Below are 18771 nucleotides of genomic sequence, written 5' to 3'. Positions count from 1 at the left end.
ACGGTCAGTTTTTGAAATTTGTATTCATTTACCTTCTGACTGAGCACTCCACCTGTTAGCTGCAGGCATTTTTAATCAAACCAGTGCCATTTCCCCTCCACAGAGATATAGACTTCAGTCATAACAGAGGATTTTTCATAGGCTCCCATTCAGATGGAGACTACAGTCTTAGTGAAGATTGGCATAGAATAGGGACCTGGAAAACGAGAAATGCCTTAACGTGGCTTCCAGGTACACATAACTTGGCCATTTTATGCGCTAAACTTTCTCAATTTTTCATACTTCTAATGCAGTAATGCAATTCATTATTCATTTTTCATGTTTGCATGGTTTGGCACTACAGTGTGCTTCCTTTTTTGTTTGAATGTATATGAGTTGGTGACTCTAGGTTAAGCACCTGTTCACACTATGCTTATGCTTGGATGTGACGGTCAGTTTTTGAAATTTGTTAACATTCCATCTGACCCCTGTTGCTCTATGACCCCCCACTGTGAGCAGGTAAGTGAAGTAGGTTATCTGATGAAGAGCAGACATGAAGTCTGTACAACAGGCTGTGAAGCAACACTTTTCTCTCCTGTGTGGATAAGTCTTCCAGTGTTTGAAAAAATTACAGGCACTGGATACCAGTTATATTTATTTTTTTTGTGATGGGTCTAGATCTTAGTCATGGAATACATATTATCAGTGGTGTGACAAAGTGGTGAACAGAATGCATATACTTGCATCGCTGTGTGGTCTGCACATCAGCCTCAAATTAAAATCAGCCAGATGTATAATGTTGGATATGACATGTATGGTATCTATAGAAAGCTACAATCATGATAGGAAATATGACATTAATATCTCGTGCCTGGGACCTCCAGTGGGGCAGATATCCTTACGGTCAGGGATCTCATAATTTTTGATACTTAAGCCGCATCCCATTTACCAGTCCCCATCTGTGGTCATCAAGGGACGTGACTTACAGTGTATACCTGGAAAAAAAAACAAATTTTGATAAAGAGCCATTGTTCAGTGCTGGGAGATACAGCTCGCTGTGGGACTGCATCATTTTCCAATTGGAGCACTCCCTCCACAAAGATCTGTGTTACTCCTGTGGCATAAAGTCTAGTCAATTTCTTTTGTTTATCCCTTTTATTTTTATATGATTGTATATACTGTATTGTCTTTTCCCCTTTGTAATATCTTTTGTGTATTGCTATAAATACTGCCTATTTTTTTTCTTAATTAAATATATACAATTTAACAGCTATTTCCCTCTTGCTCTATAAACTGCATCCCTGGAGCCTTGTGAGGCCCCAGTTTACCAGAAACAAAAACAAGAGAAAAACATTTTACCAGAAACAGGTGTCCAATTGACCTGTATAAACAATTGGTGGTGGCAGCTAATTTTTTCTGTGGTTATTGCGGAGCTTGGCGGTGAAATATTTATATATCCGGTTGTTGGGACTAGAGTTGAGCGACTTTGGTCAGATTGGGTTTCATGAAACAAAATTTGAGTCAGATGAAACTGGTCCGACTAGGGCAAAAAAAGTCGGGAGTTTCGTCCGAAACCCGACCCCAATGCAAGTCAATGGGGAATAAAAGTCGGCATTGAGTGGATGCATGTCATCTGCTCAATGCCGACTTTTATTTCCCATTGACTTGCACTGGGGGTCGGGTTTCGGATGAAACCCCGACTTTTTTTTGCCCTAGTCTTACCAGTTTCATCCGACTCAAATTTTGTTTCATGAAACCCGATCCGACAAAAGTCGCTCAACTCTAGTTGGGACTGAATGTGTATATACTATACGTTCACTGGGAAGCGCACAATAACCGGCCTAGTGGCAAAAGCAGCTGTTGCCTCGTCCATCAATAGTCAATTGTGTGATTGTTTTGATGATTGTTGGCTGTTGGTGACAATGTTTGATCCATGCTTTTCACAGATAGTATTTATACCTATTAGACAAAGTTCAGATGTCCATGAAACAAGGTCCATGTACGTACAGCGATGCACAGACTGGCCAGGGGTCTCCTGACCTCAACTTGACAGATTCATATATGCTTATTAGACTGTAAAGTTTAGGTCTGGGGTCCCTTGGGCAGTCTGTGCATCATGGTCCATACACGGACATCTGAATTCGTTCTTATAGTATATGAGACTGTTCACATGTCCGTGTATTTTTTTGGAAGAGAAAAAACTAGGAGTCAAAACAGGACAATGGGGTGTTATCCGATGATAATAGACGGGTAGGAAATGTGGGAACACTCACCTGGTGTGGTTGCAAACAAACAACATGAGGTGGACTCGTATTACTGCTGCTGCAGGACACCGGTAACGTATGGACCCAGGGAAAATGAAGAATAGGAAAGAGGTGTCATTCAATGTGCTGCTGAACGAAGCTCGATGGCAAGGTGAAATCTGTAGTATTTTATTGTAAAGGTTCATAGGTTAACTCGTTTTAAGGACTCACACGACCTCTTCATCAGGACAAAAACTTGTTTGATTTCACCTTGCCATCAAGCTTCCTTCAGCAGTGCATTGACTGACACCTCTTTCCTATTCATCATTTTCTGTGTATTTTTTTCACAGAGTTTTGTCCAATTTTCATCTGAGTGATTCCTCAAACTTGCCAATGAAATTCTATTGGTCCGTTCAAAATTGGACAGCACTTGGATGCCATGCGTTTGCTGTTCGTTCTTCAGAGATTGATAGAAGAAGCTTGAGAAGCCATCATTTTTTTTCATACGAGAAAAACTGATAAATTCTGAGGGTAAAAAATGATACACAGTGATCAGACACTGGTTAAAATCTGATAAACAAGACTGATAAAACTTGAACTTATTTTTTCCGGATAATAAAAATCATTGACGTCTGAATGAGCCCATAAACCATTTCCGGCCTTGCTCAATACATTTGTGTTGAGCAAAGCTGCGCCCATTTAGTCAGAATGTGGCAGGGTGTATGCACATGACCGCCAGTACCGGACAGAGCACCCTGTAACGAATGGAAGCAGAGGCACAGGTGATGAAGTTCACATTCGTTTTTTATTTTTTGAGTGGAACCTTGAGACCATGGTCCGGGGGGCTCCAAAGGGGGCATAACTAGTGAGCCCCAGGTATCCATAGTAAGATCCCTCGAACAGGACCAGAGTGGAATACCTGGGGGACACAGGTACTACCTCCAGTTAGACCCCGGACACGTGGCAGCTGACCCAGCTGGACAAACGGGTAAACAGATAATACAGATATGGTGAAGCTGACTGGCGAACACTGGGTATATGGGATGAAGCTGGCTCTGGCGAGGATAGTCAGGTTCTCGGTAGACGGAAGGAAGCTGGCTCCGGCAACTTTAGCATAGTCCACGGGTTCGGATGGCGAGTGAAGGAACGGGATGGCACTTGAGTGAATTGGTACAGATGTCGTCTAGGATAACCGAACAACAGGTCCTGATATTCTGTGGAAACAATCAGTATAAGCAGAGTGCCACACGGAATGCTATAACATCACAGACAGAGCAAGAGACAGAACCGGATTTAGCAAGAGTGGATACACGTTGCTCCGGCACTCCCCCTATGGCGGAGTGGCCAGAAAGAGTAATCAGTGCACTGCCATTGGTTAATTGATATTTTCCAAAACTGCGCGCTGTCCCTTTAAAAGACCAGAGGGAAGCGCGCGCATGCTAAGCATTCTCGCTGGAGGCCTGCTGGCAGTGTGCCAGGAAGTGGGGGAGAGAGAAGCAGCAGCAGGACGCCAAGGGACAGACAGAGCGGGGATCCTGACAGGGACCTCGCAGAGGTACAGGGGCAGCGTCGGAAGCAGGAGCAGGTGAGAGACCAGAACTGGGGGCAGTGCCAGAACCAGGTGCAGGGCCAGAACCGGGACCGGGTGTAACAGTATCCCCCTCGTTACGCCCCCTCTTTTTCAAGCCCAGGTGAAATTTTTTAAGAAAGAGAGGGGCCTGGAAATTCTCTTTAGGCTCCCAAGACTTCTCCTCAGGACGAAAGCCCTTCCAGTCCACCAGATAATAGGTCTTACCCCTTACTTTCTTAGTGGCCAACATATGCTTTACCTCAAAAACATCATCCTCAGAGACAGGATCTGGAGTGATACCCGGGTTCTTAAAGAAGGAGCTCAAAAGTACTGGTTTGAGGAGGGAAACATGAAAGGAGTCAGGCACACGTAAGGAAGTAGGCAATTTCGGTTTGTAAGAGACCAGGTTTATTTGTCTCATGACTTCAAGGGGCCCAATGAAATGGGGACCCAATTTGTAGGAAGGCAACTTCAGACGGATGTACTTGGAGGAGAGCCATACCTTGTCTCCGGGAGCATCTAGGTGTCTTTTGTCCGCATGCCTTTTCATACATTGAGAGGCTCTCTCCAAAACAGTCTTTGTATCTCTCCAAACTTTCGAGAAATCTTCGATAAAGGTATCAGCTGCTGGAACGCCAGACGGTCCAGAGATAGGAAGAGGAATTCCGGGTTGGAGTCCAAACACAATCTGAAAGGGAGATTTTCCAGAAGATTCACTTACTGTACTTGGTTGTTGTAGGAGAATTCCGCCCAGGGCAGTAACTCTACCCAGTCATCGTGGTGTGCGTTGACAAAATGGTGCAGGAATCCGGCCAGGATTTGATTGGTCCTCTCCACTTTCCCATTGGATTGGGGATGGTGTGCCGAAAAAAAATTCAGTTCTATTTTTACCAGTTTACAGACTGCTCTCCAGAACTTTGAGGTGAACTGGGTGCCCCTGTCAGACACGATGTGGAGAAGAAATCCATGGAGACTGAAGATGAGCTGAATGAAGTGATCCGCAAGTTCTGGAGCAGACGGGAGACCGGGTAGCGGAACGAAGTGAGCCACCTTAGAGAAGCGGTCCACCACAACCCATACCATTAAACAGCCGGAAGAGATGGGAAGACCCGTGATGAAATCCATCACGATGTGCTGCCAGGGAGCGGACAGAATCGGAAGAGGCTGACGCCTACCGGCTTTTAGACGTTTTTCAGTCTTGTTACGGGCACATGAAGGACAGGCTGCGACATACTCCTGGATATCCTTACCCATGGCAGGCCACCAGTAGTAACGGGTGATGAGTAGTGTTGAGCGATACCATCCGATATCATGAAATATCGGATCGGATTCGATCGGACCTATAACCAAAAAGTATCGGGTATCGCCGATTCCGATACCGGAAACCCATGCAAGTCAATGGGGAACAAATATCGGAATGAAAATAAACCCTTTCTTTCCTTGCACATCCAGTTCGGGAGGGGGGAAGAGTGGGCAGTGCGTGGGCGGACACTGTGTGTGTCTGTGTGTGCGAGCGGGGTCTGTGCGGGCCTGCCGGAGGTTGTGTATTGTATGTCTATATGTATTGTATGAATGTATGAATGTATTGTATGTAGTATGCATGTAGTATGTATGTAGCATGTTTTATGTTTGTTGTATGAATGTACTATATATGTAGTATGTATGTATGTTGTATGAATGTAGTATATATAAGGTATGTATGTAGTATGTATGTATGTTGTATGAATGTAGTATATATGTAGCATGCATGTATGTATGTATGTATGTTGTATGAATGTTGTATATATGAAGTATGTATGCAGTATGTAGTATGTATGCTGTATGAATATTGTATATATGTAGTATGTATGTAGTATGTACTACTGTCCCATCATTGGCTAATGTGTCAATCACTGTCATTGTAGCAGGCATAGCCCGATGGGACATGTAGTCCCATCGGACGATGCCTGCACACACACAACCCCCGGCAGGCCCGCACAGACCCCCGGCAGGCCCGCACAGACCCCCGGCAGGCCCGCACAGATCGCACATCATGATGACATCATTTCAGCAGCCAATCACAGCCATGCCATTAGTTAAGATGGCTAACACAACTGGCTCATTGCATTATGGGAACTTCCGATTCCGGTATTCGATATTGAAAAAATATCGGTACTCGGTATCGGAATTCCGATACAGCGAATATCGGCCGATACCCGATATTTGCAGTATCGGAATGCTCAACACTAGTGATGAGTTGCAGAGTCTTTTTCTGACCGGCATGGCCAGCCAACTTGGCAGAATGACCCCACCGCAGGATACAATTATGTTCCAAGGCAGTCAAGAGAGTTTTCCCTGGGGGAAGTCGGGCAAGATCAATAGAGGCAACTGAGACTAACCTTGAAGGTTCAATAATGTGCTGAGGTTCTTCTTCCAGTTCAGGAGGCAAAAAGGCTCTGGAGAGTGCGTCTGCCTTGGCGTTTTTGTCAGCTGGATGGAAATGAAGGACAAATTTAAAACCAGCAAAAAACAAGACGGGGATTCAGCCTCTGTGCGGATTCGAGGTAGGCAAGGTTTTTATGATCAGTGAATATGAGTACCTGATGAAGAGCTCCCTCCAGAAGATTTCTCCATTCTTGCAGAGCTAATTTGATAGCCAACAATTCCCGATCTCCAATGGAATAGCTCCTTTCTGCAGGGGAAAAAAACCTTAGCAAAAAACCACAGGAGATCATCCGACCGGTAGACGATTTCTGGGTGAGAACTGCTCCAGCACCTATGGAAGAAGCGCCTACCTCCAGAAAAAATTGCTCATTAGAATTCGGACGATCGAGAACGGTTGCGGAAGTGAAGGCTTTTTTGAGAGAAACAAAGGCCTTCTCTGCCTGGGGGGACCATTCCTTGGAGTTTACACCTTTCCGGATTAAAGCTGTGATGGGCGCCACTCAGGTGGAAAAGTGTGGGATGAATTGCCGGTAGTAGTTGGCGAACCCCAGGAATCATTGTATGGCTTTTAGCCCCGACGGACGGGGCCTTTTGAGGATGGCAGTAAACTTCTCTGCGTCCATCTTTTATCCTGTGGAGGATACAATGTAACCGAGGAAAGGTAAAGAAGATTGTTCAAAGAGGAATTTCTCAAATTTGGCATAAAGCCTGTACTCTGAGTCTTTGTAGGACCAGACGCACTTGCCTCCAGTGCGAGGCCAAGTCTGCAGAGAAGATCAGAATGTCGTCCAGGTAGACAACGACACAAGTATAGAGCAGATCCCTGAAAATGTAATTAACAAATTCCTGAAAGACCGCGGGTGCATTGCTTAGGCCAAACGGCATTACCAGGTATTCGTAGTAGCCATCACAGGTGTTGAAGGCTGTTTTCCATTCGTGCCCTTCTTGGATTCGGATCAGGTTGTAGGTCCCTCTGATTCAATTTGGTGAAGATCTTGGACCCTCAGAGACGATCAAACAGCTCTGAAATAAGAGGTAATGAATACCTTTTTTTTTACCGTGATCTGGTTTAGGCCCCAGTAGTCAATACAGGGCTGCAGGGATCCGTCCTTTTTCTTCACAAAGAAGAACCTGATCCTGCCGGCAAAGATGACTTTCGGTTAAATCCTCTTGTCAGGTTCTCTTGGATGTAGTCTGACATGGCCTGAGTCTCTGCTTGAGAAAGAGGATAAACTCTCCCGCGAGGGGATGTTCGGGGGAGAAGATCAATTGGACAGTCATACGACCTGTGTGGAGGTAGTCTTTCAGCCTCTTTTTTCCCAAAGACATCAGAGAAGGACCAGTAAGAGGAAGGTAACCCTGGCAGGGAAACCGGCTGGACAGGAAGCGAAACGGGTTTAATCTGGGTTAGGCATCGATCCATGTAGCAATCTCCTCAACGCAGAACCTCTCCTGTTCTCCAATTTAGGACTGGTTCATGCATCTGAAGCCATGGTAGACCTAAAAGCAAGGGATGAGACAAACCGTGTACAAACCGTACACATAAAAACAGATTCTTTCAGAATGCGTTAGACCTACCCGGAGTTCCACAGGCTCGGTCTGAAGCTGGATGGGCTTCGTCAGTGGTTTGCCATCTATGGTGGTCACCCGCAAAGGATCAGGAAGACACTGGACTGGTAAGCGGTAATGATCCACAACCGCCTGCTGGATGAAGTTCTCTGCGGCTCCAGAATCCAGCAAACAGAGTTCAGAGAATTTTATTGCTTAGAAGGACACAGACCGAGATTTACAATGATGGAGAGGAATGTTCTCTACCTAGAGTGGACTCTCCAACCGAACCTAGGCACTGGAGTTTTCTGGCCTCTTTGAACAGGTACGAATCAGGTGCGCAAGACTACCGCAGTAGAGACAACTTCCCTCTTTGCGACGCGCCTCCTGGCGGTGGCTCTCCAAACTTACACGTTCAATCTCCATGGCCTCAAGGGAGGAAGATGAGGTAGCCGACTTGGGTGAAGTAGAACCCAGGTGGTAGAGCCTTTTGTCTCATTTGATCTCCTTGGAACATTCATGAAAATCTATTCGGGTTGCAAGGGACATCAGATCATCCAAGGTAGTAGGCCTGTCCTGTCCCGCCAGCTCATCCTTGATTCTTCCCGACAAATCCTCCCAGAAGGTAGCCAGCAAGGACTCGTTCCAGGATAATTTGGATGAGAGTGCGGAACCGAACAGCATACTGAGCAAAAAAAAAAAAAAAAAAAAATACTGAGCAAGGCTGAAGCTGTCGACGTGACATGACCAGGATCATCATAGATCCTGCGAAACGCTTCTAGGAAAGACTGGAGATCATTTACCAGAGGGTCCCCTCTCTCCCATAGAGGCCTCTCCAGCAAGGTGTGACATTATGAAGCCCACCTTGGCTCGGTTGGAAGCAAACATATACCCCAAGATTTCGAAGTGCAGCATGCACTAATTGATGAAACCCCGACACTGAGTGGGATCACCATGGAAGCGGGTGGGGGCTGCCAGGTGAGGACTTTTACTTGCCGTGCAGGCGGGTACCTGGGTGCCGGAAGACGAGTCAGTTGCAGTCGGGGACACCAGGGAATCCATGCGGGTAGACAAGCTGCAAAGATAAGTCGTGATCTTACCCTATTGATTCCTTAGACGGGTCACCCCTTGGCAAAGCTCCACCGTCGGAGGTCTCTGGGATCCCGCGGGTTCCATGGCCGGATCAATCTGTAACGAATGGAAGCAAAGGCACAGGTGATGAAGTTAACATTTGTTTTTTATTTTTTGAGTGTAACCTCGAGACCATGGTCCGGTGGGCTCCGAAGGCGGCGTAACTAGTAAGCCCCAGGTACCCGTAGTAAGATCCCTCGAACAGGACCAGAGTGGAATACCTGGGGGACACAGGTGCTACCTCTAGTTAGACCCCGGACACGTGGTAGCTGTCCCAGCGGGACAAACGGGTAAACAGATATTACAGATATGGTGGAGCTGACCGGCGGACACCGGGTATATGGGATGATGCTGGCTCTGGTGAGGACAGTCAGGTTCCAGGTAGACGGAGGGTAGACGGAAGGAAGCTGGCTCCAGCAACTTTAGCGTTGTCCTCGGGTTCGGATGGCAAGTGGCAGAACGGGATGGCACTTGAGTGAATTGAGTGGTAAAGATGTCGTCTAGGATAGCCGAACAACAGGTCACTGATATTCAGGTTCTGGGTAGACGGAAGGAAGCTGGCTCCGGCAACTTTAGCGTTGTCCACGGGTTCGGATGGCGAGTGAAGGAACGGGATGGCACTGGAGTGAATTGGTACAGATGTCGTCTAGGATAACCGAACAGGTCACTGATATTCTGTGGAAACAATCAGTATAAGCAGAGTGCCACACGGAATGCTATAACAGCACAGACAGAGCAAGAGACAGAACCGGATTTAGCAAGAGTGAATACACATTGCTCCGGCACTCCACCTATGGCGGAGTGACCAGAAATAGTAATCAGTGCACTGCCATTGGTTAATTGATATTTTCCAAAAATACGTGCTGTCCATTTAAGAGACCAGAGGGAAGCGTGCGCATCCTAAGCATTCTCCCTGGAGGAGGGACAGACAGAGAGCGAGGATCCTGACACGGACCTCGCAGAGGTACAAGGGCAGCATTGATAGCAGGAGTAGGTGAGACCGGGACCAGAACTGGGGGCAGCGCCAGAACCGGGTGCAGGGCCAGAACCGGGACCGGGTATTACACACCCTCACAGAGCACAGTGCTTGTGATGTGAGGATTCACAAGTCTACAGTCAAATAGAGTGACTGCAGCCTTGTAGCTTTACACTAGACAAACCCTTTAATGAGTGGGGCCATCACATCTGGCATATTTTTACCTTTTGGTGTATTTTACCTGGCAAAGAGGACTATCCATCCTGAAAAGTGTTAGACACTACCATAAATATCTAAATACATCTAAATACGATGAAACTATGAACTGTGGGTTATATTGTTACACCAGGTCATGATTTGTCACATTTCCTGATCTGCTCCCTCTTAGCATTGGTAACGTAAAAATGTATTCCATCCCACCAATAAATCAAATAAGATTGATAGTAACATCGATAAATAGCTAGACATTGTGCCTTTTATGTAATGCTGTCTTTTCTTATCTTACGTCTTCTTCATACTTACTGTAGGCACATTTCTAATGAAGTCAGCTGTTTGTGGGATAAGGCCAAACCCAAAGATCTGCTAATGTTTTTAAAATCCTGTTAATCTTCCTTAAAACTGATGTTATGTTATCCAAGCAGATAATCAAGGCATTTTAATCAGCTCTACTCATTCTCACATCATAATAAAAAGCCTGGCTGGCGTTGTGGAGCAGACCTCATCCTAACAGCTCATCTTTAGTCATATCATGTTAACTCTCACATCTTCATGTCATATCATCTGTTGCATTCATCAGAGCAGTAGGTTATGATAACGCTTATTGAGTTATTCTATATGGATTTTACTTTCTTGAATTCTGCATGTACCGTAAGTATTTGTTCAACAAGCTTAACCTGTTTAATATCAATTATGTTGTATCCACAGTGTGATCTGTTTGACTTAACATGTGTATCAGCAGTTCTGCTGTGTCCACTATTAGCCGGAATATGGAGCTCCTTTATAATGTTACTTGCTTTCTCTTCTAACAGTACAAGATTTAATAATGAGTGACTCTTGGAAATGGTTCGTTTTTTATTACTTGATTTACGGTTTTAGAATTACAGCAGGTAGATCTACTATGGCATGGTTGCCACTGTATATTAAAGGAAACCCAGACACATAAATATTCAGTAATTATTCATATAAACTGATACACTTATACCCATTGCCTTATTTAAACAGAAAGAATCAGTTAATGAAAAGTCAACATTTAAACATATATTTTAGTTTATTGTATGTGATGAAATAATCTAAATGTTGGATGTTCGATTTTAAATTGTATTGTTGTCCCTTTACTCATATTTCCTAAAATTCCACTACTGCAACTTTATGACGCTCATCCCTATATCTGAGTTGTTTCTTCTTTGGGGTGATATTATGGGGTGTCATTTTCATTACTGCCAGTTTTTAGTTTCTATATAGTTGTGATAAGATTTTCCAAAAAGAGTAGAATAAGTTGACTTTCTTTTAACGCGATCACAAGATTCCCGACCCACCTGGTGGGGTGGTCCAGATGTGTGTGCTGCATCTACAAGATATTTATGGCGCGAACATGCTATAAGTGCCTTGGTTGTCAAAAGGCGGCCAAATACAGTTGTGGCCAAAAGTATTGACACCCCTGCAATTTTGTCATATAATACTCAGTTTCTTCCTGAAAATGATTGCAATCACAAATTCTTTGGTATTATTATCTTCATTTAATTTGTCTTAAATGAAAAAACACAAAAGAGAATGAAGCAAAAAGAAAAACATTGATCATTTCACACAAAACTCCAAAAATGGGCCAGACAAAAGTATTGGCACCCTCAGCCTAATACTTGGTTGCACAACCTTTAGCCAAAATAACTGCGACCAACCGCTTCCGGTAACCATCAATGAGTTTCTTACAATGCTCCGCTGGAATTTTAGACCATTCTTCTTTGGCAAACTGCTCCAGGTCCCTGACATTAGAAGGGTGCCTTTTCCAAACTGCCATTTTTAGATCTCTCCACAGGTGTTCTATGGGATTCAGGTCTGGACTCATCGCTGGCCACCTTAGAAGTCTCCAGTGCTTTCTCTCAAACCATTTTCTAGTGCTTTTTGAAGTGAGTTTTGGGTCATTGTCCTGCTGGAAGACCCATGACCTCTGAGGGAGACCCAGCTTTCTCACACTGGGCCCTACATTATGCTGCAAAATTTGTTGGTAGTCTTCAGACTTCATAATGCCATGTACACGGTCAAGCTGTCCAGTGCCAGAGGCAGCAAAGCAACCCCAAAACATCAGGGAACCTCCGCCATGTTTGACTGTAGGGACCGTGTTTTTTTCTTTGAATGCCTCTTTTTTTCTCCTGTAAACTCTATGTTGATGCCTTTGCCCAAAAAGCTCTACTTTTGTCTCATCTGACCAGAGATCATTCTTCCAAAACATTTAAGGCTTTTTCAGGTAAGTTTTGGCAAACTCCAGCCTGGCTTTTTTATGTCTCGGGGTAGGAAGTGGGGTCTTCCTGGGTCTCCTACCATACAGTCCCTTTTCATTCAGACGCCGTCGGATAGTACGGGTTGACACTGTTGTACCCTCGGACTGCAGGGCAGCTTGAACTAGTTTGGATGTTTGTTGAGGTTCTTTATCCAACATCCGCACAATCTTCCGTTGAAATCTCTTGTTAATTTTTCTTTTCCGTCCACATCTAGGGAGGTTAGCCACAGTGCCATGGGCTTTAAACTTCTTGATGACACTGCGCACGGTAGACACAGGAACATTCAGGTCTTTGGAGATGGACTTGTAGCCTTGAGATTGCTCATGCTTCCTCACAATTTGGTTTCTCAAGTCCTCAGACAGTTCTTTGGTCGTCTTTATTTTCTCCATGCTCAATGTGGTACACACAAGGACACAGGACAGAGGTTGAGTCAACTTTAATCCATGTCAACTGGCTGCACGTGTGATTTAGTTATTGCCAACACCTGTTAGGTGCCACAGGTAAGTTATAGGTGCTGTTAATTACACAAATTAGAGAAGCATCACATGATTTTTCGAACAGTGCCAATACTTTTGTGCACCCTCTTTTTTATGTTTGGTGTGGAATTATATCCAATTTGGCTTTAGGACAATTCTTTTTGTGTTTTTTCATTTAAGACAAATTAAATGAACATAATAACAAAGAATTTGTGTTTGCAATAATTTTCAGGAAGAAACTGAGTATTATCTGACAGAATTGCAGGGGTGTCAATACTTTTGGCCACAACTGTAATTGCATTGTGTATGGAAAATGCCACCGACTTAAAGGGAGTCTGTCACCCCTTTAATGAGATATTATATAATGATATCATTCAACTGTGTGTCACATAAGGATTCTCTTAGTACTTTTGCTTCCCCCTGACCCCGCACCTTTCATGCATAAATACCTCTTTTATATCGGTTCAGATGTATGTAAAATGCCACGGTCCGGTCCGATGGGCAGGGCTTATTCAACTGCTCCTCCCCTCCCTGTCTTACTCTCCACAAGAAGAAATGCGTAGAGCAAGACAGGAAGGAGGGGGAGCAGGTGAATAAGCCCCGCCCAGTGGACCGGACAACCGATCTAAACATGGTATTTATGCATGAAAGGTGCGTTGTCAGGGGGAAGCAAAAGTACTAAGAGAATCGTTATGTGACACACAATTGAATGATATCATTATATGATCTCAAAAAAGGGGTGACAGATTCCCTTTAATGATCAGAGCCACAGATGTAGCCAAGTTTAACTTGAAAAATAATATCCCATCTTGATAACTTGTCACTTAAGGTTATCTCCCTTAACATGATTAAGATAATGTAGCATTGCACAACCTATTGACCGATATCAGGTTACGTATCAGATTACTTTTTTCACCGTGGTTTCTCAATACTGTGTTATCGGTAGTAAGATAACCTTGGCTACATCACATTTAGTTTGACTTATTTTTGGTAATTTTCTTGGTCGGTAAATGGAAGCCAAGTTATGGAAATGCACTGGCATACATAAAGTATACACTCTCATAGATAGATGAAAATGTATTGATTAAAAAACGTCTGCAATTTAAAGTGCAACTAAATGCAATTTTCCTCTGATTTGTCCATTACAGTGAAATTGTTAGTGAACCATTGAGAAATACATCTGGATACAGCTACCTCAGTAAACATTTTTGACAAGACAACACAGATATCGGGGCTCACATCATTTTCAAAAAATGCAAGTCACTAACCCACAGAGAGAAGATTGATAGATAATTGCTGTTGACTGCAAATTTATCTTCCCACTGCCCACAGATGCACTTTCCAAGAAACGTGAGGTAGACTGCTGTTGACTACACTCACCTTAGAAGGGAGAACAGTTTACCTCACAACCCCAGGACAACCCCAGGGCAGTGCACCTATGGACACCAAGAAGATAACCTTGAGACCACCAGCAATTACATTTTGAGCTTCTTCTCTGTAAAACGGATGGTCAGCAACTTGCGTTTTTTTTTTTTAAGTGATGAGAACTGTGGCTTAACATACTGTTAAATAGTCTAATGTGGTAGCTATATAAGTTGACAATTATTGGAACAACTAGACTAAGGCCCGATGCTATCGCATCGGGAGGATAGTGATGTAGCGTTGACCATGTGTTGTGCGGCAATTAGCCCTGTAATTAGACACCGGCAGTGAACAGGCAGAGGAGCAAGGCAACACGTCCACACAGCAAGTCGGCGTGAGGTAAATGACGAAATTCCGCGGGATCCAAGATGGCGTCGGCGAAATCTCGCGAGATTTCGCCAACGCCATCTTGGATCCTGACGTCGTCCACATGTTCTTGCGGCGACGCCATCTTGGATCGGCGAAATCCCGCGATCCTCAAGATGGCGTAGGCGAAATCTCGCGAGATTTCGCCAATGCCATCTTGAGTATCGCGGGATTTTACCAATCCAAGATGGCGTCGCCGCAAGAACATGTCGCCGGCGTGGACAACGTCTGGCTCCAGGATGGCGCCGGCGGAAGAAGATGTCGGGGATCGTGCCGATGCCGACGGTGATCGTGGAGCAGCGGCGATGACGGCGTGAGTATGAGAGACAGAGTGAGAGAAAGGGTCGTATGTGGAGTGAAAGAGGGGGGACGTGAGTGGAGATGGTGAAAGGTGAGAGGAGTGTATGTTGAGGATGTGTGTGTGTTGAGGGTTAACATGGCAAGAGGTGTGTGGTGACGGCTGGCATGGTGAGGAAGGTATATGGTGTCGGGGAGTGTGCGGGGGGCAGAAGAGGCACAGTGCTACCGCCAAAGGCAGCTTCTGTCTGGATGTGACGTCATCAAGTTACAACCGGACAGAAGCTGCTTAGCGCATTTATTATTATAGACTAGATGAAGGCCCGATGCTATCGCATCAGGAGGGCGGTAATGTCACGATGGGGGCAGGCTTTGCAGCATTGAGAATCTCTCCCCCCATGTGCTCGCCCACCTTTCCACTCTCACTTTCCCCATGTGTTGACTTCTCCCATCTGGGCTCTCTTCTTTGACCTGTCTACCCCATGTGTTATCCCCCTTGTCTGCTGTCTCTCTCCCTCCTGTGCTGTGTTCTCCCCTCATGTGCTGTCCCATTTGAGCTGTCTCCCCCTGTGCTTTGTCTCTCTCACCCTTTGTGTCTGACCATGTACAGAACATACCACAGCTCCTGGGCAGGGGAGGAAGCAAAAGACAATACTGACATTACAGCAGGAGATCACAGAGGATACATTTTGTGAGGTAAAATATTGTTTAAAAACAGTCAGTGAAATATTTTACCTCACAAAATTAATCCTCTGTGATCGCCTGCTGTAATGCCAGTATTGTCTTTTGCTTCCTCCCCTGTCCAGGAGATGTGGTATGCTCCGTACATGGTCAGACAGATAATTTTTAAAATGAACTTTCATTCGTGGGAAAATCCCTTTAATGTGACCGGCTTATAAGGCAATTATATAAATAGATTTGCAGGTATAAAGGTATTGATGACCTGTCCTATTGACTCATCCTAGGCTCCATTGGACTACAGGATTGGAGCCATGCTGGAGATACTTTGTTTTTCTTTCAATAAACCCTTGGACAATCTTATGGCTTTCATCTATAAACAAGCATCAAGCCATGGCCCATTGCCTAGGCAGGAAATGCGATTAAGGTTATAATCATGCCTATGGATAAGTCTCAATTATCCTGTGTGTGCAGGGGTTAGGAAGATACATGCTTCAGTATGGAGAGCCGACAATGAGATATCAAGAGGGAAGTCTGTTGTGGCTGTGAGCGGAGTAGTAGACTTCTCACTTATCAAATGTGAGATTAATAGGTTGAATGACTCTGATTAGTGTGCATACAACTCTGTACATTCCCATATCCTGTATGTAATGAATATTTATATGCAGGAAAAAAAAGAGGAGATCTGAACCTGTATTTACCCAGTTGTAATAATGTGGGATGTCTTTAGGAGAAGGTATTCTTCTTGGGTAAAAGCTATCTCATTGGATAAGTAATGTCTGAAAGAAAGTGTGTCATTTCTGTTTTACTATATCAAATTTGACTACCCTAAAACTGTGAATTACCTTCTGATCAAACTGCAAATTGACCATAAATCTCACTGATAAACAGTTTGCACTTCCTAAATGCACAACAGTACACATCATATTTATGTGCCAAATAAGTACAGCAACATATTCACACTATTCTCTGGCAGGTAAAGGGGTTAAAGGGATTATCCAGTTTTAAACTTCATTTGTTTAAATTCATGATTTGTATGAAAGTAACAGAATCATCATTACTCCCAGAAAGAAACTCTTGGGCGCTACTTCTTCACAAGCCTTAATTTATCTTCACAAGTCTTAAGTTATCATGGAGGAGTGGCACTCCCGTCACACCAAGGTTGCTTCACATGTACACACACTTACCCAAAACCTCATGGGCTTTCATCCATCCCATGCATTAAATGCACACATCATCACTCAGATATTAGCATTGTCTTTTGCATTTTACCTTACGTGGCACCAGAATAAAAACATATCTCTTAGCAGTGTTAGCTGTCATGACAATTGTCCACCAGTATCATTGATTCTGTGATCTTACTGTTCATCTAAATGCAAATATTACATGACACTCATTTACAATTTTATCTCTGCGTCTACATAATAAATTGGGGAATTTTTATAAATGATTGAGAAGATGTTGTCTTTGTTTGTACAATCAAGTGAATCAACTACTGCTCATGTACCAGAGCGGAGGGCCTACCAGGGGATTCACCTGTTCTGTGGGCCAGTCCGAGTCTGACAATTAGCACCATATTAATGTAATTTACAAAACAAAAAGCTAAAATAGTAACAATTATGCTTTTCTATTATTACCAAACACAAGGCATCTTATATAAATGATACATAATTAAAGTACACCCAAAACCTGTAACAACTCTAAAATGTATATATCGAGGTCTAAGTTTCCCTACATAGTTTCCTGATTCTTCAGTTTTCCCAACATCGATGTGGCCACAAGAACAAACACATTACACACACAGTGAATGTAAGTGGAATTACAAGTAATAAACTCTTACCAGGTAAGGGACCCCTCTGATATTGAAGATTAGTGATAGTATTCTTTTGAGAACAAATGTCCACACTATGGTCTCCCTTTTGATTAGTACTATCATCCTTTCCTCCCCAAAAAAAAGTCCAGTCATGATGTAATCCTGTATGGTCTTACATCTCTGGAAAATAAATAAGAGGGTACATGGGAATGATCTTTTAAAATTAGATCCTCTAAAATTGGATTTAGTATAGAGTTTTTTCCCTTGCATTGAGTGATTACGTTTAAAAATTAATAGTGATTTTGTTCCCCTTTTTTTAAGTTGAGTTACCAGGGTCCACATAGCTGGACTCTTCTTCTCTATTATGACACAGGACATATCTGTAATGTGAAGCTTTACAGAGTAGTAAACACATACCTGATCCCATGATCCATATCCGTCTCTTCAAGACATGTTCTCACTGCTGCCATCCCATCATTGTGGTGTATACGTGAATAGAGATTCACCATATCAGTGGATGCTAGTGAATACCCATCCCACACATCACATTTTCTAAATACTGAAAAAGCAATTTTGAATCTCTCAAAAAATGTGAGGTCTTAAATAGAAGCCCCAAAACTGAGGCATTCAATGACTGATCTACTCTTAGCTACTATAGGGCAACCGGGGGATCAATCCTAGATTTGTCATTTTGGTATGAAATACCAGCTTGATTTTTGGTCACTCAATTATAAACCTTTTGGCCATCTGATGAGATATCACTCTGCTTTCATAGTAACGATATCAATGGATCCTTACGCATGTTTATGGGATCACTCTTGAGGACCGCTTGTGTCCACCCACCAAGTGACGCATGGCTTCCGTCTTATAGTATTCCCTCACCATAATCACTTTGTCAATGGGCTTAATTATTAAATATCTGTTATGTTTCAACTAATGTACTGTCCCTTTTTCTGCTAGGCTAAACTCCTAATTAGGATATTGCCTGGTGCACTTGGTGAAAAAGAAGTTAGATTTTTTGTACCCAGTATTTTTTATTGCAGTTTTAATGTTTTACAAAGACAAACATTCCATACCCAAACTCACACTGGTACCCCTCTCCACACCAAAAATATAACTAGCAATAAGTACTTGCTGCCACAATATTACATGTCACGGAATTGCAGCTCTTTGTGAGAAATCCTTATTCTGTTTAGAGTCCATATTTTGGTTAACCTGCAAAGGAAGATATGTTATGGCACTCAGAAAGTGCATTCATTCACCATGAACTTATACTTCGTCCCTCATAAATCTTCCATATATTTAAGACAACACTCCATTGTTTTAGTTCAAACTCTCTAATGCCCCCAAATG

At 43.7% G+C, this 18771-nt stretch overlaps 1 protein-coding gene and 1 long non-coding RNA gene across 3 annotated transcripts in view; one reads left to right on the top strand and one right to left on the bottom strand.

Annotated features, from left to right (window-relative positions):
* Positions 1 to 18771, top strand: part of LOC141082570 (germ cell-specific gene 1-like protein) — a 130084-nt gene that overhangs the window by 41466 nt on the left and 69847 nt on the right. Inside the window, exon 1 of one of the 2 annotated variants that reach the window (XM_073566543.1) lies at positions 10581 to 10738. The exons of the other annotated variant lie outside the window; for it this stretch is intronic. The gene's annotated coding sequence lies outside the window, so the exon portion shown is untranslated. Of the gene's footprint in view, positions 1 to 10580; positions 10739 to 18771 lie in introns of those variants that run through there. 2 annotated transcript variants of the gene reach the window in all.
* Positions 6165 to 8447, bottom strand: LOC141082517 (uncharacterized). The gene is made up of 3 exons (XR_012230525.1): positions 6567 to 8447; positions 6372 to 6463; positions 6165 to 6261 (listed from the first exon to the last, which is right to left on the bottom strand). It is a non-coding gene; the product is annotated as an uncharacterized lncRNA (long non-coding RNA).

The sequence above is a fragment of the Dendrobates tinctorius genome, unplaced genomic scaffold (genome assembly GCF_039654945.1).
Source record: "Dendrobates tinctorius isolate UK_male_01 unplaced genomic scaffold, ASM3965494v1 ptg000018l, whole genome shotgun sequence".
Classification (NCBI taxonomy): Eukaryota; Metazoa; Chordata; class Amphibia; order Anura; family Dendrobatidae; genus Dendrobates; species Dendrobates tinctorius.
Note: the sequence above shows the minus strand (reverse complement) of the source record. Positions and strands in the feature narration are given on the sequence as shown.